Source organism: Anser anser, assembly GCF_964211835.1.
Source record: "Anser anser genome assembly, chromosome: 24".
NCBI classification, from domain to species: Eukaryota; Metazoa; Chordata; class Aves; order Anseriformes; family Anatidae; genus Anser; species Anser anser.
In genome coordinates, this window is record NC_139745.1 from 5,371,469 (window position 1) to 5,393,339 (window position 21,871).

Genomic DNA, 21,871 nt, shown 5'->3' on the forward strand with positions numbered 1-21,871 from the left:
CTCAGAGAGGTCAAACCCTGAGGAAGATGGCATTGGGATATCTCAGATCTGCTGCATCTGCTGCAACCATATGGCAGACATCTATCTCGGTTAGTGGAATTTATACTTGCAGGGTATATGTTTTAAGATCTCCCCAGCTTTTCTTGCTCTATAAATTGCTCACATCTAGATTATTTGAGTCGTAGGGACAATAGGCTTATATGGAGTCTGTAAACTCTGGGCTGGGACAGTTGATGTGTTTCACGGGCCCCTGAAGAGTGTCTGGTCCTTGAAGGCAGAAATCAGACCAAGACTGCGCTTTCCGGAGTTTTATTATAGAGACATCCGTCTTTGCCAGTCGCTTAGACAACAATGTGTCGTCTTGTTTTCAAACAGATGCCTCCAATCTGAATTTCACTCACATACGTGCATTTATTATTCTCAGCACCGCACTTTGATTTAAGCACCAGGACTCCAAGCAACTTATGTCTTACACATCACTCTAACAACGCTCCTGCTACTGGCCAAGAGCAAGCAGCAATGAGAACCTGCCATCTGTATGAAGTGCGTTCACTTTGAAGAAACAAAAATCATTTCTTTGATATGTGGCATCGGCAGATACGTGATTTGCAAGGAGAGTCATCGGCAAATTGTTCTTCTAGGGGCAATTTATTTAAATCAACTGAATGCTGATTTATTTGCTGTGCTCTAATTACTAAGGCGAAAAATGACTGAAAGTCTGGTATTACCAAAATCCCTTGCCTTGTAATTGCCACCGTTTGTGTGGTGAGTGTTTCACAGTGCACCAACACACAGCCTTCACTACTGCATACGAAAACCTCAGCATTTAATTAAAGGCAGATAAATCACTATTTTTACCATTTTCCTTTCCAGTTGTCACACAAAGCCGGCTTAGGAGAGGCAAAAGAGTCCGGATGCTGAACATCTCCTTTGAAAAGCTGAGAAGACCTAACGCAGAGCTCTTCTCTTTTTTCCCCACTTTGCATGGGAAGAACTGCATTGCTTGGTAAATCCTGCGTGTGAGAGGAAGATGCCAGCACATCAGGGCTGGCAGCAGCTTGCACAAACAAGGCATCAGCAACCACATGCTGGTGGCAGCAGGAGGGGCTGGGGCTGGTGGCCCCTCGGGCAGTGGGTCCCAGGGAGCCCGGGCCAGCGCCGGGACCCCACGGGGATTCTTCCCCGAAGCGCTCCGAGAATGAAATATTCTTTGTTGTTCTGGAGCCTGAAACTTCTTTCCTTTCGTCAGAAGTTGGTAATTGGAAAGCAGCAGCTTAGGCCTCCAGAACAGAAAAAGCTGAATATTTCTACATTTAGAAATGTTTTTGAAGTTTGGATTTTTTAGAAGCAAAGCCCTGAAATGTTCAGTGAAAGCCTTTTCCATGGGGAAAATCTGTCTGAATAGACAGTTCTGAACAAGCCTGTAATTGGCATGAAGTAAATAAACAGGTCTTGCTTATCAGTATCTGCAATAAATTTTGTGAAAAATAACATTCTAAGATACAGAAGCATATCTCTTTTTTGATAAACACCTCTACAAGTGGCACATTTCCCCTCCCTCAGGGTTTATCCTTCCCTGCTCATTATGTTCTGTATTCATCATCAGAGAGTCGTATCTCCTCATAATTTAGATAGTGCAGCTGATAGTGTTATGGATGGCACAGTTGCAAATGGAAGTTCGGCTTTGATTTCCATTATGCATTACCTTGTCTGACTCCCTTTTATTGTGCAGTGGAGTAAATGACCTCCCAGATATTCAGGTTCAGATGTGGATGTGTTGGTAAATTCGAGTCTTGAAATTTCCATCCAGTGATAAAATGGAATAATAAAAAAATCACTTTCTTCTGCTAATACCTGAGCTCCTTTTGGCTGTCACAGCAGCATTATGACTAGATTGTATTTTGTAATATATAAGCATGGAATTCAAACGATGTGTGCTGGTTTCTCTTGTTGCAAAATAATACAGCATAGGCAAGAAAAAAATCAGTAGATGAGTTGTTCCACTTTTATTACTATTAGTTTTACATGAACTTGACAGATGATTGTTGGTATCAAATTTGTCAAGTATAGCATTTAATTAAATAGCCTTCCTCTTACCAGTGTTGAACATCACCTTGAATAAAATTACTTGCCTCGGATCCAGGCGTGGAAAGGTATTAGCAGAAAGGAATAGGTCCTTAATTGTGTAGTCACGTTGGTGTGAAGGCTGTCCCTGCTCCGTTCTCTGAACACTGTTGACTTGCAGCCAGAAATGGCTGCTCGAAACCCACAATTAGTCTTCTTGCTGTTATCCAGAACATCAAAGTGGATGGAGAGGACTCAGCTCCCAGCCTGGAGCTGAAAGGCCAGAAGTCCCACCCGTGCGCCCGACTCCAGAGCACTCACTGCAGTTGCCTGCCCGGTCCCCCCGCCCAGCAGCGGGCCAGGGGAGCGCTGGCAGCTGCAAAATGAGCGCCCGAGTGGCCACAGCAAGGGGAACTGCCAGCAGCTCTTTGGCACTTTGTCTTGTCCTTCACCGCAGTCATGAGTTTGGGCACACAGGGGCAGGAAGTGCTGGGGTGCCGCTGTCCTGGGAGCAGAGCCTGAGCCTGGGGCCGTGCAGGGAGCAGGAGAGCTCAGCGGGGCTGCAGAGCAGGGCAGTAGCTGGTGGGGCTGCCAGAACGGCTGTCTTCTCTGTGCCTTCGTGAGTCCATCAGGGTATGTGGCGTTTCTCAGTGTCTCAGTGGGTTAATTAATTAATGGACCTGATGATGGAGCTTTGTATTAAAACATAAACTGCATATAAGCTGCTCTGTGAATGCTGCCTAAGATGCAGCATTGCCTTGATGCTGCATTACAGAGCCCAGCATTTTGTTATTACATTGGATAAATGTTATCATGTTCATCTGTTGTAGAAATTTATCTAGTTTACACTGCAACTGAGGAACATTAGTTCTTTAAACTCAAGTAATTTTTCTTTAGAAAACAACTACCCAATTACTAACATTACTTATTGGATTGGTTGCTCTCTCTATTAAATGGGACACAGTGCCAATCAAATCAGATAATTCAGCCACAAAATCAATGGCACCACATTTACTCAATCAAATACATTGCTTAGTAAATTATATCCATATGAAATTAAATAGATGAATGTACTAGCTGCGCACTGGAATTGGGCTTCATAATTTTGGCACACGCAGGTTAAAAATAAGGAAATCGATGAGCAAGAGAGAATGTATTTGACATCAGTCACTGCATTTAATACATTAATTTCTTCACTAGATTAATCAACTATTGATCATCCTTCAGCTTTCCGAGAAGCTGAGCCATGTGATTGCTGTTTGCTGAGCTCTGCCCATCAAAACCTCTTGGCACGGGGATTAAACATGCCCCAGCCTCTCCCTCCTGGTAGAGGCACCCTGAGGTCTGAGTGCCGTATGGACCGAGGAGGTGGCTCTGAGCAGCGTAGCCCAATCCCCGCTGCCTCGTCTCCTGCCGCTGTGCAGAGGTAAGCCTGGTTTGTTTGCCCAAATATTTGCCTGGCCTCTCAGGTGGACCTGGCAGCCTGCGCAGGGCTCTCTGCTGCAAGCTCAGTGTGCCAGCACCCAGGCTACCAGTGTAAAGCCCTTCTGGGATGTGTCATTATTCAACTTCCAAATGAACCTGAATAGCTGAACTGTAGCACACCTGACACAAACCGCAGGCACGTGGCGCAAGCCAAAATAAATTAAATGGGCTCGTGGTTGCCAACATGGAGCCGGTGGGCCAGGATCTCTTTTTAAATCTGCTTACTGCTTTCGTGATGGCACCACAGAAGGATTTTTCTGGATGCTGCAGGTACTGAGAGCAGAAGCAGGGTCAGTCATTCCACAGTACGAATGGAGACTTGATCCCTGCCTTTTGCACTCCAACGTGAAGTGTTCATAAACAGCTTGAATGGGAAGTTGAAGTGGCATGGCACATAAGGGGAGGGCAAGAAATCATCATATGTTTGTAGACAAGTGACAATTTCTAATCTCAGCATTGTGAAGGATCTGATTTACACCAGGACTGCTTATCTTTATGCCATTGCTAACCTCTAGCTTCCCTTTCTCAGCACCGTGCCAATAACACAGCTGTTGTTTGTCTCTGATAAAAGAAAAAAAAAAAAAAGGATGGGGAGGGGGAGGGAAAAAAGCATTATAAAAATACATTGTGAGATGCCAAAATAGAAATCGTCAAAGTGTGTGTCCTACTTTAGAACATGCTGATGCAAGTAAGCAGAGAGAAAGCGCTTCACATTTGTAACTGAAGTTGGCTTGTAAGAAGCATATATCCCTCCTGTGCCCTGAAATCAATTCTACAAGGCTTAGGATTGCCTAGGTTTGAGTAGAAGATGACAAGGGTGATAAAATTAATTAGCAAAGCAAGAGACAATCCTCAAGCTGGTTTGACTGGCCAAGTATATTACGTATCAACAATGGCTTTATCTCCCTGACAAAGAGGGACACGCTTCCTGCTGAAGGTTATCACAGGTGATGTGACAGGCGCAATTGTTTCCATTTCACGATTCTGCATGACGGAGCCAGACAGGTTATTGAAACAGTGATTTTCCAGCTAACACATGCCTGCCAGTCAAGTGAATTAGTAAATACAGGGCTCTGGTCACATCCCGAAGTTATATTAAAACCACAGATGAACTGGAGCAGTTTGTCACGGCCTTCTTGCTCTCTCCTGTATCTCCTCATCCATTCGTGCCCTACACTGAGCCAAATTCCTGGGGCAAAAATGTTGTGCCTGAGATGTTACGGATCTCCTGCTCAGCTCCACAGAGCCAGGCTAAAGCCAGTTCAGGGAAGTTACTTGGCACTGGGGACTGCCCACGTGTGTTCTTACAGATGGCACTACAAGGGCCTTTCTGACTGTGTCAGCCTGTGGACTCCGGTCCCCATGAACATTTGGGGTTCCTACAGCATAGCAGAGACACGCAAGCAGAGCTGAGAAGACAGATACCCTGTAAGTGCCTACACTTACTTATAGTGATATTGTTAACAATTAGCGTAGCTGACTAGCACAATTAATAATTCGTCACCATAGGGGCTTGCGTGGCCTTTTTATTCCAGAAAGCAGACAAGAAGGAGATGGTTGTCTTTAATTACAAAAAAAACTGCTTATGGAGAGATAAATAAGGGCCAAAGTTTGTTACTTTTTTCCTCCAGTAGCTGCCTTTTCTAGGCATAGATGTTGCAGTTTGGAGTAAGCCTCCATGGGCTAGGAAGGGGGCACTGCAAACAGCACGAGGCCATGACCAGCACCTGTTGGTACGACTCCTGCCACCTTGCAGGGTATCAGTGAGTGCTTGCAGACAAAGACTTTCACTCCCTGGCATTTTTCAAAGATTCAGGCTCATGGGTGAACTGACACGGGTCTGCTCATCTTAGGTTAGTGAAATGGTTCGATGGAGAATCTGCAGAAACCAAGCGGGCGGAGGGCCCCTGCCTGCGATTCCCATTCATTTATCTCAGCTCTGTGACACAGCAGCCGCACATTGACTGGCTCATTCATCAATAACCCGGTCACACTGGAGCCCGTGTAGGAACACCATTAAAATTAGCACAGACAGATCTCTAATAATCACAGCTACTCTTGGAAGAAAGAAAGCATCTTTCTTTCCAAATGCAGAGCCGGTGAATAAGAATAATCAGTATCTTGATGTGAATTTTCCTATAGATGTCTTTTTTGTAGAAAAGCTTCCCATACAGGGATACAGGACAGGTAGATTCAGAGTCAGGAAGCCCAGCCCTTTTCTGCTTCCTAGAGGTGGGCTGTCAGGAGGCGAGGGGACTGCAAATACTCTTCTCGTGCTGATGAGGTAGAAACCCCACACTGGGAACAATCTGAGATGTGCATGCAATGGGAACTTCTCTGCAAAATGCAATCCTTTCTTGGCTAGGTAAATCACCTTTCATTGTCTGTGCGTGTGGAAGAATCATCAAAAATAGATGGATGGGAGGGCAGAGCAGGCCCTGCACCAGCAGGAGCCCCGCGAGCTGAGCCAGCAGCTTCACGGCTCGTTCAGATGCCGCGGTTCATCCCGGCAGTGGCAGCCCGGACATGTGCCCTTCGCAGGGTCCCATTCCAGAGCAACCCACTACAGCCAAGAAGGCTGGTTTCACAAAGGGAAGCAGGCTCGTTCCTTCTGTTCCATATAGCACTTTTTTCAGCATGTCTCTCTGTTCATTGACTAACTGTCCCCTTGTGTTAGGTAGGAGCAGCCTTCCGTACTTTGCAGATTGCATTCTGTCTTCCGAGATTGTTTGCTCGTTTGTGCTCTATTGACGTACGAGTCATAAACTTTAATGGTCAAAGGGATTACCTCTGAAACCAAAGACTACAGAGCAGAGCTGCAGCCGTCCAGACAGAAGAGGGCAATGGAGAAGCCCTCAGCTTCTGCTGCAGTAAGCCCGAGCTGCAAGGCAGAGGTACCTGGGAGGCAACCGCTGCTGACTCTTGGTGTGGTTCAGAAAAATCCCTCAGTGACAAATGCTCCTGCTGCAGAGCTGTGGAAAGGAAACGTGTGAAGACTGGACCCTGAAACCCAAACCTTCAAAGTTCGGAGGAGTTATCCTCCGTTATACAGAGAAAGCCCCAAATTCACAGTGGGGTGATGCGCAGGAGGCAGAGGAAGGCGCAGGGGAGGACTGCGGGTATCTGAGCACTGGGGAACAGTTTCCAAAGCACCTGTGTCTCAGGAGGTGGTGTCAGGAGCATATGAGTAATTAGACAGTGATTAAACTTGAGGTAAAAGCTTCCAGTGTGGTTTTGAGTCCCAGATTCAGGCACAAAGCTTTGCATGGGGTGCACACCTGCAGACGTTTAGCATGGTGGGGAATAGAACCCCTTGGGTAGCAGCAGCAGTGGCTGTCTGTGACCAGCTCTGGAGCAGGGATAGATGGCACATGAAGACTTCTCTCCACAAGAAGGTGCAGTAAGGGAAGCATCTCTCTGACAAGCCTGGGGCCTCCTCCACTTTAAAAAATAAAGACAATCTTCTTTATTTTAACCCCAGATCATAACTGAGCCAGTAGCCTGAGGAGAAGGGCTCCATACCCGCCATACCTGAGTTTGTTGTCACTCTGTTGTTCAATCCTGTTTTATTTTTCCAAAGAGGAAAGCAAAATGGCCTCTCCAGGGTACAAAGTACCAAAAGCAGACAGCATTTGTGTACGGCAGGGCTGAGACCGAGCCGGCACATGCATGCAGGTGTGTATGTGTACAGAGGGATTAGCATGTACATCCTCACCCAAGTAATCTCATTTGTAAATCTGAACGGAGCTTAAGGAGCACAACTCTGCAGAGAGGACTTCTTAGCTAATTGCCACAGTTTTGTTTGGTTGACTCTTTGGCGAGATGCCATGTGTGTATCAAAACAATTAAAAGCCCAAATCCCACAGTTGGCATGTAGATTTATTAGATGAGTTGGGGTAAAAATGTCGCCACAGAGCTCTGGTGGCTTTTTCCAAATGTTCCCCCTGTTTTCCAGGTGCAAGGCCTGAAACAGCAGGATATGACAACTTGTAGACCCATTTGTAGCATCACTGATAGAAATTATATAAATTATCCATAAAGTGGCCCTCGAGGGACAGGATGCAGGTGTTCTGTTTGTTTTAACCATTCCTGTTGCCATGAGCAATGTGCAAGTTGTGCTTCGGTTAATACTGTTCCAGTTATTCTCGTTTAATTATTTAAAAATTTCGGTGATTAAATAAAAGTCCCTTGATTTCCGGAGATGGGGATCACATCAGCCTCAATGAGAACTGCAGTTGCTCAAACATTAGGCAGTTACAAGAGAAGCCTGTCTCTGGATTTAAACACTACCCTCAGGCACAGAGGGTGGAAAATGTGAGCCACTATCTTTGGTCAAATTTAACTACTTACTATAAATTGCAAGCACTAGGGAAAGACAAAGAAGAAGAGTATCAGATCCAGGATTGCTTGAAGGGATAAGGGCCTCTTACAAGCAGAACAGTCAAAGATTGTTCTCTTAAAATGCAGCTATGGCCTCATGCTGATATTAGGTTTATATTACAAAGGATTTGGTAAAAAGGCAAGAGTTTTTCCTTTTGCTGCTTTCATTTGTGTTGTGCAATTCATCGTTTCATTCTGCTGCCTCTAATTATCAATCTGTCATGCTTTTAAATAAAAAAAGAGCCAAAGAACAATAATGGTTCTGGCCGTCGGGATGCTCCAGGACTCCAGAAGGGTTTTGCAGGGACTGTTTGCCCACTGGCTGCACAAGTTGCAAACCTGACCCCTGGCTCAGCCCAACCACTGGAGCAGGGGTAGGGGCACGAGGCCACGTGCTGTACAGGCTCCAGCAGAAATGCTCATGGGAAAAGCCACCAGCACCTGGCACCTCTCCGCCCTGCACCTCGTGGCTTTGCTGGTGGGACCCCAGAGCCATGAACCCCGCGCTTGCAGCACTCCGCAGCTCCAGCGCCGAGCCTCCAGTCTCCAGGGAGCCTCCTGCTTCGCCTGTGCAGCAATCCAGCAGCACGAAGCAATAACCAGTGATGGATAACCTCCAAGGTGCTTCACCCGCAGCTTTTACAATGCTTAATGAGGTAAACTAATTGTAAATTGCAGCAAAATGGGAAACTTAATGACACTTCAGCTCTCAAAAGGAATTTAAATGCTGAGGAATTCACTAATATTTTGAGGCATTGGGAAGTCGCAGGCAAGCCCTGGCACTCAAGCAGATGGGCTTCCTGGTCTCCAGCGCACCTCCTACCACACGTGCCTGATCCCCTCACACGTGGACTTGGTCCCTGCTGGAAACCAAATGCAAAAAGCCATTTGCTCTTTAATTTGGAGATTCCAAAAGGTCTGGGGCTGTAGAACAGGACCAAGCAAACTGCTGCCTGTGACACCCAGCCTTGTTTGTAAGCCCTCCTGCCAGGCTGCTCCATACCCTGCTCGACCTGGTGCACGAGTCCTGACATGGAGCAGAGGTACAGCCAAAACAGGAAGCGTCTTGGCACCTGGCCGATTTCAGGAGGCAGGAGCCTTTTCTCACTTTCTCTCTTGTGTTGAAATTTAACTAGCTGCCTGTCAGATTCCTGAAGGAGAATAAAATTACAGCTAAGAATCCTGAAATCCTGGAACAAATTCATGTCATATGTTCATGCTGAAACTCTGCTGCTCCTCAGTTACACATCACCATGCTACCAAGTCTGTGAGAAACATGCAAACTTTTCATATCGTATAATATGAAATATTCAAGTTGGCTTTGCAGCAGATGTCAATGGCTGCACCAGCTCCTCCGCTCCAGGTTGCTTCCCCTGCTCCAGTGAAATTTCTTCATCTTTCTACAAAATCTGTGAAAGCTGTAGACACTGTGAGCCCCAGACAAGCAATGACCTTCCCTGGCATTTGAGATTCACAGCTCAGTTTGCTCTCTAGCTTTACTTTGCATGTCTGCAGTTTGGTAGCTGTAGTTCTGTGATGTCGCCTGGCCAGTACAAGTGGTCAGCATAAGGAGAAGGCTTCCCAGCCTGGCCACACCGAGAATGCTTCTCCCTTTCTATCATACTAACAATGTCCTGGTTCTTCAGAAGGCTGCAGCAGCTCACGTAAGCCCCTGATAGCACCCCGCTCATCCAGTTCAGCTCAGACCCTTACAAGAGTGATTGCAGGGATCTTGGATCCACCGAGGAAGGACTTGGGTTTTGTCCGTTCCCTTGCACAGCTTGATGAGATCTGTGTGTGCCAGCTGGGGACATGTTTATGGAATTGCATGTGTGCAGCTGACCAGAGCCAACGTCACTGGAGCCGTGTCAGGTTTTTCCATCTGCCATCGTACTGGAGAGGAAATTTGGGCTGAGTTATCAGTGAGCTGATGCAGAACCTCTCCCTGTCCTCCGACAGACTTAGTAAGTTTTGCACATTCAAATATTGACCTTTCATAAATCCTTCTCAGCCTCCCACCGAGGCTGCTGCTGCTGGGAGTGAAAGCAAGAGTTGGCAGGACACGAGCAAGCTGAATATCATTCTCCTTAAACAGCTCTGAGATGTTCAGGGGCATAAAACCTTTAAGAGCTCCAAATGGCATTTTTCAACACGCTGCTTCCCTCTCGAAAGGTCAGATGGGAGTTAAACTGAAGGCTCCTCTTCTCTCCATCTTAATCAGCTAGTGCACATGCTTATCAAATTTCCCTCCTGTCTCCCAACTCTGATACAATTGATAGCCTGATCTGAATTCTCCCAGAGCTTCGCTGATGGAAAATCAACGCGAGGCAGAGCAGGGTGATGCCAGGCGGGGGAGATGGCCTGGGAGAGCAGCTACGACAGTGCCAGCTCTCCAGCTGCCCCTCTGACCTGACGGAGCAGCCAGAGCTAAGCTGCAGTTTCTTTTTATTCTGAGCACAGCCCTGCTTTTGTGTCCCTCTCAGCATCTGTGTGCCTCCCTCCCTTCCCAGCTGAGAACAGCTCAGCCTTGGAGCTTCCTCCTTCACCACAGAGCCCTGCGGGTACAGGACGGACAGTCTTCGAGGGAAGACCAGGGCTGGGTTGTGCCACGGGATAGAGAAGGGCTTAGGATTTAGAGGAATAGAAAAAAAAAACAAGAGTAGTAGCTGAAATGGAAACAGAAGGACGTAGAGGAAAATGGGAAAGGAGGCTTTGAACACAAGGAGTTTGGCAGCAGAGAGAAGGAAGATTTTGGAGCTAAAGCTTGAAGCCCATTGAAGCACGGGGAGATGGCCTGGCAGAAAGCAGCCACAGGTCCCCAGCACTGCTGTGACTCGACTTTCCGAGGACATGAGGTGGATTCACACCCTGTCCCTGTGCAAGAAAGGCTGTTAAAGCCTCCTCGCTCAGGGAAGTCCTTCCCTCCAGCAGGCTGATTGATAGTCACAGCCTTGACATTCAGCTCCGAGCTTGCTTCCACCCCAACTGCAGCATCTCTACCAGCATGTCAGATGAAAGCACCTGCACAAAAAATCAAGCATGAATTAATAACACCTTCAGATTAAAAACAAAGCATGTCACAAAGCCAGCGTGTAACAGAGTGGTGACAAAGCAGGAGAGGTACAGGAGTCTCCATGAAGTCTGTGCTTCACTCCTACCAGTTTTCAAAAGGAGAGATCATAAGGGAGGAAGGCAGCAGGATTTATTCCAGCTCTGAGTCACCATTCCCTCAAGCCAGAGGCTGCGTCGAGAAGCAAGGGCAACAGCTCCAGCTGCCAGACATCCGCACAGAAAGGCAAGTCATTGCAAGAGCCGCGTGAAATTTGGATGCTTCAGCTGGCTTAGTGCTGAGCAGTTTCTGCCTTCGTTTTATTCGCCTCCTGTACGTGCTCTGATGCTGTCCCATTCCATCGGGGATTTGCCCAAATTCCCATGATCTGCAGGTAGCACACAGCTGAACCTTCTGCTCTTCTGTGAGCTGGCACAGGCTCTCGGGATGGGGAGCAGTAATGGCGAGGGGAATCGGCCACGGTCTGCCTCTGCTCACCACTTAACATCATGGCTAAGCTGAAAGTTTCATTAGCATTCTGCTAATGAGTCACTTCCAAAGCTCCCTCCTTTCTCCCTCCTCCCTCCTCCTAATTACTCTCAGACGGATGTGCCGTCCTACCGCCAGTGACAATGATGAACCAGATATTTAGATAATCGCTTTCCAGGAGGGACTTGCCCTGCCGCTCTGCCTGCCCCAAAACCCTGAGTGAGCATAAGGGGAGGAGGAGGGAGGAGGAGACCCTCTGCAGCTCTGCCGGCAGCTTGGCTCCCAACCCCTGGCTTACGCTCCTCTGGCAACCAGCAGCCTGTGGGCACCACTACCTGATACTGCCTTGCAGGGGATCTTAGCAGCCCGCCCAGGGAAGGAAGCCCCCATCCCCGGAGCTAATCGCACTCCCAGCTGCACCTCTGCTGTGGCAGGAGCTCCCTGGAAGAAGCTGATTTGAGGGGAAGACAGATCACGTTCCAAGAGATCCTCCTCCTGTCCTCCACCTCTGCTGATTTTTCCCTGCCTATTTTATTAATCTTTCCCAGATATATTGGAGGCAAGAGGTTGAACTTGTGTGTTCACTCACCGTCAGCCCTGCAAGCCTTCCCCTCGAGCTGTGCCCCGGACCCTGACCTATCTCCCATCCCTGCCACCCTGAGACCATCAGTGCTGCAGGCTGAGTATGGAAGCATCCTGAACCCAAATCACCCACCTCCAGGCTGCTCTTGCACATGTCCTTAAGGCTGTGAATGTTGAAGTCAAGCAAGCTTTGGGCAAGGCTGGGTCAGTATTCTGAGAAACATTGCTCTGTTTATTAAAGGAATTTTTAAAAAGTATTGCATTCGAGGTCAAAATTTGGCACACAAACACATTTCCCATAACTGGTTCACCAGGCAGAACTCTGGAATTTGATTTATAGCTGCAAGTATTTACTGAAAAACTCTCTGTTAAACAAAAACAAAAAATCCAGTGAAATAGTCACAGAAGTGTTTTAGCCAGCCCAAACCCTGAGTCTCCGAGAAAGAACAGCAGGATGGAAGTCAGCAGGGAAGGAGCTGGGGTGACCGTTCCCAGCCATATGTGCATACTCATCAAGGAGGTGCAGAAAAGGACAGATTTGGCTGCTTAGCTGCACGTTCCAGCCCTCGCCAGGTGGGGAAAACATTTGTTAAGCCTCCTAACGCTTCTACCTTTGCAGAAAAGTCCTTCCAATCCGCGAGTGTGCCGGGCTGAGGGTGAAAGTCCTGCCTCTATTTCTGGGGCAGGATCTGTCATTCTGCTACCCCTGGTCGGTGCCAGTCTGCTCAGCTCCTTGGATGCAGCCCCGCTTGCTGAAAGCAGATGCTGTGCCCAGATTTCTTCTGCTGTTGAATCTCAGCTGTGGTTTGGCAGTTTCACATTGATTTAGTGTTTTTCTCTCTCTTTCTGTCATGCCATCCCTCCTCTCAGGTGAGCTGGCCACATTTTCCATCAGCTGGTAATTCATCCTGATGTTTGCATTCCTATTTCTTTCCAAAGCACCACAAATCACGCTGCTTCTCCTTCATGCAAATAGCAGCTTCCCCAGGGAAAGGCTGCAGAAGAACACCCTGGGAGTGGCATTTGAGTTCTCTGCCTGCCTCAGAAGGAAATAATTGTAAAATGGGAAAATCTCTGATGATGTTAATCGGTTATTTAAATATTTGCTGTGCTTGAAGCGCTAACCTGCTTTTCGGAGTCTAGAGGGTAGGAAATAGCACAAGGATTGTGGTGGTGGAAGGCGCGCGTGCACGCGGAGCAGTGACAGCACCGCTCCAGCGCCGCTGCTGGCAGGGCTCCGAGCACCCCGCGCGCCGGGGCTCGCAGCCTTCCGGAGGAATCCTTTCCCTGGCAAGTGACTGCAATATTTAAAAAGTCAAGGTGTTGCATTATGTGTCAGGAGTGGTCAAATTAAGTTAATTTGACCTTTAAACTCCATTTTTTAATCCCTTGCTTTGGCATCCAGTATGATTTGCATTCAACTCTACTGACACTCAGCCTAACAAATGACTTTCTTTCCAAACTGCCTTTGAAGTATCTGAACTTAATGGACTATAACATTTATGAACATCTGAGTTCTTCTCTCAGCAGCTGCACTAGGTTATTGATGATCTAATTGAAATGCTGGCAAATATATCCCAGCAGTATATGGGGAGCAACAGACTACACGGCAAGACCCAAGAGTTCTGGAAGCGTATGTTTTTCATGCTATTCATTAGGAGCAGGCAGTATATCTTCAGCTTTGTAAAAATAACAACAAAGAGCAGAGTAAAGACACCAGAAGCAAAGAAATCCACCTGCAGGAAAAAGGCTAAGATTTGCTGATCCTCCGTGGGTTCCTTGTCAGCTCAGCCGCGCAGGAGGATGGAGGCCAACCTTTACAAGTCGGATGCCCGCTGGAACCTGTAATCTATTTGCAGCAAGGAGCCAAAGGCAGCTTAGCTTACTTAGGGTACGTTCACTTTCCTGCCTGCCCAGTGTAAAATGCATGAACGTGCTGGACAACTGGATACCAAAAACTGGGTTTTCCCAGTTTCTCTCTTCTAAGCCCCATGGGGGTTATCTGTGCTGGAAACTTTCTAATTGGCCATAAGCTGCCTGTGTTGCTCCACAGAAACACAGCTGGCACACATTTCCTCCGAGAGTTAAATACCTTGAAGTTTAGAAATGCCCATTTTCCTAGTAACGTCTGCAATTTCATTGCATTCAGTATTTATCCAGCAACCAGCTGATAGCAACTTCTTTGCTCTACGCTGATTGGCACATAATTAAGCAAAGGAAAGAAAGTCATAATGTTTAGCAGCAGCATCACTTGAGTGTTCAACAATGGCAGGAAAGATATGAACACTGCTACTAAAAATAAATAGGGAATGTCTTATTAGGAGGTGTATTTAGTTCCTGTGCAGTGAATAGCTTCAGGCAGTCCATTCCCTTCCATTTCATTTCATTTGATAGTATCCGATTTACACCAGGGATGAAACGGGAAGAAAAAAGGATATTGAAAAAGAGGAGAAATTTTCGACATGAAAATAAAGATGAGGAGAAATCAAATTTGTATCTTAGAGCAGATGGAGGCTGAGCCATTCCTGGCATCATCCACACAGCTGGATTCCCCCTCCTGGTCCAGGCTGGCTAAAAGACTGAAAAATGAAAAATGCAAATGAATTCTCTACACCTTACTGGACATACAGAAATGGAGGGTGCCACTCAAAAGGCAATCTCTCCAAAACATTTAAAAACATTGTGCAATTTATATCTCGTGCTTGACAGAGCATCCAAAAGTAATTTCAACACTGTGTACCAGTGCCACAGCTCTCTGCCGAGGGTGCCAGTCAGACTGCAGTGCTGCTGTATAATTTCCCTTTCCTCTCCAAGCTGCAGTGCTTTAAAATGTAATACGAGTTGGCTGCTGGCCTCTCATTTCTGCTGGAAAATCTGGCTGTGCCAGCATGTGTAAGGTCAACAACACAAAGCCTGCTTATTAACTGGAAATTTGGGGGATCTAGTGCCAGAAAATAGCTTTCAGCCTTTGTAAAAATGAAGAAAGAGATTTCAGGGCAATGGTTTGCTACAGAGGAAAATCGGTTTTGAGCATATTTCATTGACCGCCTATTGCATATATTTGCCTGCCTTCCTGAGCATCGGCAGCTATGTCTTATCCTAACGGGGCATTCAATTAGGCCTTTTTAATCTAAGCATAAAGAGCATAAAGCTCTTCTGAAGCATATTACTCATACCTACAGCACTGCCATCACGCTGACCAGCTGGGGATGGCGTCCCACGGCCCCCCAGACCCACCAGGAACCGCCGTGCCCCCCCTGGCTATGCTCTGGCTCCTCACTGTTCTATCTCCAGGCGTTTCGTTACCAATCAATACCATTTGGGGCTGAGTCACACAAGAGAAATTCCTGGCTTCTTTCAGAAAAAAAAAAAAATGGTTTCAACTGTGCTACCATGGATATCCAGTCTTTCCCACCTGGCTCGCTAGGCACAGATTTACTGTTGAGCAGGTAGAGCCTGAGCACTAGGAGCAGGGTTTTATTTCCCTTTCTTTCCACTAAGTGGAAATTTACAGCAAGATTGTTGAGTATGAGAAATCTTAGCAACTGGGCTGCAATCCAGTAAGGTATTTAACTACGTCCTAAATGCAGGAACGTATATAGCTCCGCTGACTTTTATAACGATACGTACTTAAGTTTATGCACGCATCCTGGTAGCTCACTTTGGGGCCACTGGAGTTTAAGCAACAAGGTTTCTAACGTGAAAACTGGAAGCAAATATTTCCACTCATTTATCATTTTAGTTTGAAATGCAGTTTCAGGAAAAGTAATCTCTGGGTGCTAACAAGCTGTAGTACTCCCATGCATCAAAAACTTCTTTGTTTATTCATTACTAGTCTCACGTTGGTTTTAGGTAGAAGAGGTAGAGTCAAACCACAGACTTCTCTCACAGATCCGTATGGAGTAGTCAGCAAGATAAAACAATCAGTTGTTTATCTTACACAGACTTTATGCATGTTTTTTAAGGCTAAAATTCCTCTTTTTTTACAACTTTTAGCCTTTTTTGACCTTGAAGTCTGTCCCTACTCCTGCTGCAGCAGTGTTTTGGGAAATGGACAGTAGTTCACAAAATTAATTTCTGCAGTTCCCAGAAGAGGTGAAAGGATTTACACTTTGGATGATAAGAAAAGGGCATTAAAGCAACAGTATTCCACTAATTTTGCAAATAGATTTTGGATAGAATGATTAACATTTCCACTCCTGGCTAATGTATCATGTAAATTCTGATGATAACACAGCTCCCCTCTCTCTTGAGCTGTTAAATGATTTCCTGAGGCTCCTTGCAGAATACATGCTTCATTTAAATCCCCTCTCCTACTCTCTTGCAAATAATGAATACTAGATTCATTCCGTGGATTTGTCACTTAAAATTTCTATTAAGAACGGGAGTTTTATGTTAAAAGCGTAGGAGTTTTGGACCAGTTAGCACAAGCTTTGACAGTGCTTCATTGGTTCTGTTGTCATACTAAACAGTTACTGAGACTTTCAACCTAATTAGCTTTCCTTTGTAAGAACAGACAGACACTGGAAACAATAGCGCCCTCTGATCTGGGATTTGGATGCATTTGGGCTAGGAAATGAGCACGCTGAAGAGATAAGGCAGATTAATAATACAGAAGGGATTTCTGCAGACCATTCTGTCAGTCTCGCTTTGCCTGTTTTTTTGTGGGCTGAAATTCTTTTCTGATTTGAAGTTATGCAAAAAATGCATGGTATAAATCATGGTGTAAATCAACCGATGGAGCTTTGTCTAGGTCAAAACCAGAGGGAGCCTGGGAGCCTGGTTTCTCTCCAAACATATAAATCATCCTAAAGTGATTCCAAGCTCACTGGGATGCTTCATGAAACTTGGGAATATTCCAGCAGACCTGGCACTAGTCCCAGTGTAGAATGGAAGTTCCTTAAAATTAGATAAATTTCACTTGAAATTTCACCTGTTTTCAAGATCTTAGCTACAAATTTCTTGACCGCTTCTAAAAGTGACTTACAAGATTCAAGTAGAAAAGGCAGAAATCCTCAATACAGATTTCAGTTTTCTGTTTAAGAAAGTGTACGGGCACAGGCATTTCGTACCGGGATGCTGATCGACCTCTATTCCAGCAGCAGCTCAGGGGAATGTTAAACAGCAATTATTATTGCTAAAAATAATGTTAAATTCCACAGATTTGGATAACTCGCCATCCGCACACTGTAGAAGAGCTGTCCAAGGAGGTTTCTAGATCATTAATATTGAATTTTCATAAATCTTAAAACGATTGGTAAAGTTCAGAGGCTCGGAATAAGGTGAATGCTGTGCGTGTGTTGGAAAGGGGAAGGTGTGGTGGCGTAGTAAGGGTGGCTCTGTTAGTGCAACATCCAACCAGCACGGAAAGAAAGGAAAGGCCTTCCTTAGTGAAAAATGAAGAAGCGATTGACACAGATGGGCTGGAGCAGCCACCGCCCACGGTTACCCCGTTGCGGGGTCGTGGTGGTGCCAGGGTGCACCCAGAGCAATCCCTGCTGTCCTCGCACCCTTCCTCACCAAGGGGGTTGGAGAAGTTTTGTGGAAACGTCAGAACCTCTGGCAGCGTCTCCAAGCCGTGCCAGCTACTTCGGAGGTTCCCCCATCGCTGCTGCGGGGGCTTACATTACGGTTTCATGTACTGCAATATCAGACAATTATTTTTTTTTACAACATTTTTTCGTTCCTAAGTGAACACAGCATGTTTTCTGATCTGCATTTCCCTGCTTTGATCATCTGTTCTGCAGATCAGTTTTCATGTTTAGAGGTACAGCAGGATATGTAATGAATGCAAATGTAATGCGTTCAGAGATAAATGTCTAGACTTCAGAGCCTAATCCTCACAAATCTTACACCCCGATACAATGTTTTCATATTTAATACATTCTGAGGGATTTTACTTTTATAAATAATGAACTAATCTCATCTTCAAGGCATCACTTTGCAGTTTAGGTGTAAAAAAAAAGCAATACTCCGTGCTCAAAAAATCTATTTTAACCAATATTAACTGATACCTCCCCCCAGATAAAGGCTTCTGCAGGTTTGTCAGGTGATTCCTTTTGAATAAAAGTGTACTGGAAAATTACATTGCAGGGGGCAGGGTAAGAACTGGGATAAGGAGACACCAAGGAGGAGGAATACATGAGCTTTGCAGGCAGGATTGCTGCTCACGGTAGAAGCCGGCAATCCCATTCCTTAAGCCTTGGGCTTTGGGTGAGCAGTGGCTGAGGCTCTCCTGCTCTGCCTTTCCTGGAGTCACAGAAATTAATCTGTAGAGAAGGAGCGCAGGTAGGCGGGAGCTATGATTTGGGTATTTTTCCAAAGTGTCAGGTGCCTAGACAAGATTACGATCTTGTCTTCATTAGAGTACACATGTAAGGTCATGCTCTGGAAGCAGTAGCTGCAGTGATGCAAAGCACTCGGTTGTATGCATGAACTTGCACACTTCATCGGGTAAGGGCTGTGGAGCAGAGTGTGCTGATGTCCTGACAGTGAGCAAAGCAGGGAAGTGCAGGCCCCCAAGCCCATCCACACGTCCACAGAGAGAGCAGCTGCACCCACTGCCTGACCTGCCATCGCAGTAAGCATGGAGAACTGGCCTGAATCATTACCAAATAGTATGCTGTCTGCCATATTGCAGTGGATAATAATTAGCAGCTCTAAACGTAATGCTGGAATCGCTATGTAGGTTGCAAAAGAAATGAGGCAGAAAGTAGTCTTGATTGCTCAAGACCATATGGCTCTGCACACCGCGGTTTCACACAGGGAAACGAGAGAGTGCAGAAAGCAGGGCGGGTGTCGTGGGAAACCACCTGCAACTCCCCCAGCTCCATGCAGTGAGACACTCAAGAAACAACAGGCTGTAACTGAAATAATTGCGGGAAGTGTACCTGTGAGCTCTCCCCTGGACCCACCTCATATCCCTTATGTAGGCCACTTGTTTCCATTGGAAAACGTGAAACGGATTTTCCCGGTACCTGTTAAAAGCTGCAAGAGGAAGAAAATGTTCTGGAAGTTGTGTGACGGTGCTTCCCTGAGATCTCCTTGTTCTCCCTTTTTAAAAGCAAACCAAAAATGACCGTTTAGAAGCGGAGCTCTGGTGGCTTTGCATGATAGAAGCAAAGGAGCTCAATCACAGTGCTTTGAAACTCCCCGTCACTTCTCCCTTTATCGTTTGCTGCAGTAGTGCCGGCTGTTCTCCGTACCCACGAGTGCTGTCTGTCCCTGCAGCTCCCAGTGGTGCTGCGGGGTGTCCGGCAGCAGTGCCTTCCACCACCTCCACTGCTCTCTGGTAGAAGGTCTCGCTTCTCCCCAGTTCCCACTGAATCCTCCGTGAGCCCCCCACGCTGCCAGCCGGCTGCTTTCCATCTGCACCCACATTCAAATACCTGAAAAGTTGAGAATGAACTACTGTGAATACTTTTGTTCAACAAGAAAAGAATATTATTACTATTTTTTGCAAAAGTTAGGCAAATACTTCTTCGCGTAACTAATATTTTAAACTTAAAATATTAGTTTTTCCAGGGAGCTTGAATCCCAGGGCTTGAGGTTTTGTTCCTGGTAAAACCAGGTGGAAGAGATAATTTGCTCTGAATACCATGCTAGTGTAATTTCGTTTCTCTGAAAGCCAGCAGAGGTTTTTATTTTTCCTCCCAGCTTAATGGCGTTTCAGTGATTTAAAATAAGTGCAAGGCATCAAGCCTGCATTTCAACAAGCCTGGAAAGTCCCAGAAGTCAGGATGTTGCTGCTCAGCACCGGGCACGGGGCACGTCGGAACCAGGATGCAACCCAGGCAGCAGCAAGCGAGCTGGTCGGGGAGGGCATGTGGAAGCTGTGCAGCTGGCAGCCTGTGGCCAACACAGGAGCAAAACCAAAACAAAATAAAAAAGGACAAAACAAAACAAGAAAAAACACAATTCTTTGGAACAAGAATGTCTCTTTTAGTATTTGTCATCTCAGTGGCAGGAACACAAGCCTCCTTTTACTACAGTGAGTCCCCAGATCTATCCGCCAGGGTGGAGAGGAGTGTCAGGTGTGAGAATGTTTGTGGAGAAAACTGCTGACAGCAGAATTGCTGCATTGCCATCCCTGCACGTAGATCCCACCTAATAGCATCCCCAGAGAGGAGCAGGAGCCTGTCGCTCCCCGTTTCCCTGTGCAGACACAGCCGCATGGCTCCTGCTCTTGCCAGCTCCTTGAGAGCAGCGCAGTCCATGGAGAGGATTTAAAATAATTGACCGTGGCAAGAGAATGTTTTTAAATTGGTAGCAGAAGCAAGTCTGGATTGTTTCCAGGTCAGAGAGAAAAACAGGTTTCTCCCAAGCCTGAATATCTCTTGCAAGATTTTCTTCTGCTGCCTAGCAAGGGAACCAGCTCCAGCACCCCGTCCCCAGCCCCGTGGGATGATGGAAACGGGGTTTGCCTTCTCCTTGCTGCTTGTGGTCACCGGTGGGGAAAGCAACAAATCCATGCAGCAGAGCCCAGGATTGTGCTTAGGGAGCACACATCCCTTTGTGCCCGGCACTGTTTTCCCACAGCAGATTTTGGAAGCAGCTCCTGCCTGCCATCGCTGAGCGCGGTGTCTGGGAAAGCAGCGCAGCGGGACAAACACAGCTCGGGGGGTGCAGGCACTGGGACCTCATCTGGGAAGCTGCTGAAGGGCCTGGGGAATTTGTCTCTGCAGAATGCTGTTGCGGACTGTCTCCAGCCACCCTGGGTTGTTCTCTCTCCTGCAGAGAGCAGGTAATTTTCCAGCAATTGCCAAATGATCCAGTCTCAGTTCTTCGGGGACTGCTCAGCTCCAGCTTTGCAGCGCGTGGAGCAGCTCGGTGCTGGGTGCAGTGTGGGAAAGCTGCGAACAGGTTTCAATCCGCCTGGGAGCCTGATCCCTCCTGCAGGCAGGAGAAAAGCAGAACAAAAATGGCATAAGGCACAGATGGAGGCTCGACAAACACCAAGGCAGCAGGTAGCAGCAGTACTGAGCACGGTACTACCTGGTTCACCATCTCCCCAGAAAACAAGAACCTCATCAGAGATTGCTCTGAAGTTCTTCGGTGGAGAGGCAGTGGAAGGAACCAAACATCTGAACATGTGCCTCTTGCAGGGCCACTAAACAAGCCCCTTGAGGCAAACATCCCAGTACCTTCCTGTCCCCAGAAATCCTGGCATCTTCTTTTCTGGGCTCCACTGTGCTCCTGAAGTGCGTTCAGCAAATGGGGTTCAAAGGGACCGAAGCTCCAATTTAAGTGCCTTACTCAAACATTACTCATGTGAGTAGCCCTCTGCATTTTGTCAGGCTGCTCCCAGGAGTGGCTGTTTGCACAGTTAAGCCATAATTACTTTCTCCTCTTTCTACAGTCAACCTCGAAGCACTTTTTTGCAAGGGGAATTGCTATTCCCTTGTCAGGAGATGGGATTCCGGTGTAATTGAGAGAGAAGCAGCAGCCTCTGCTTCTGACCAGAGCTCCTTCCTCCCTGCCTCCCTCCCTCCCACTCACTATTGTATGGGAAAGAGAAGCCCTCAAGATATGCTGGACAGACTCTTGGAAATAACCTTTTTCATCTCAAAGATCCTGCTGAATTTTAGATTAAAAAGGAAGCTTTTCTTTCAATAATGTATTTCCCCCTTGGCTCTCTGGCTATCAAGTAACTTTCCCTGAACTGAAAGCTCAAAAGATGAAGCTTCCCCAGATTCAGATTCATGAACTGAATCTCATACCTCCCAGAAGCCTGGCTGGAGAGAGCAAAGGCAATCAGTGCATGAATTTCATATTAAGAAGAATAAATAAAGCACAACCTCTTCTATTTTATTCTTTCTGCCC

General features: G+C 46.7%; 1 protein-coding gene across 17 annotated transcripts in view; it reads left to right on the top strand.

Moving 5' to 3' along the window:
- Positions 1 to 21,871, top strand: part of LOC310886168 (uncharacterized protein) — a 66,067-nt gene that overhangs the window by 16,290 nt on the left and 27,906 nt on the right. The window contains exons 3-5 of one of the 17 annotated variants that reach the window (XR_014575206.1): positions 6 to 89; positions 425 to 543; positions 874 to 1,025. The exons of 13 other annotated variants lie outside the window; for them this stretch is intronic. The gene's annotated coding sequence lies outside the window, so the exon portion shown is untranslated. 3 more of the 17 variants (XR_014575213.1, XR_014575215.1, XR_014575216.1) reach the window with 3 other exon arrangements.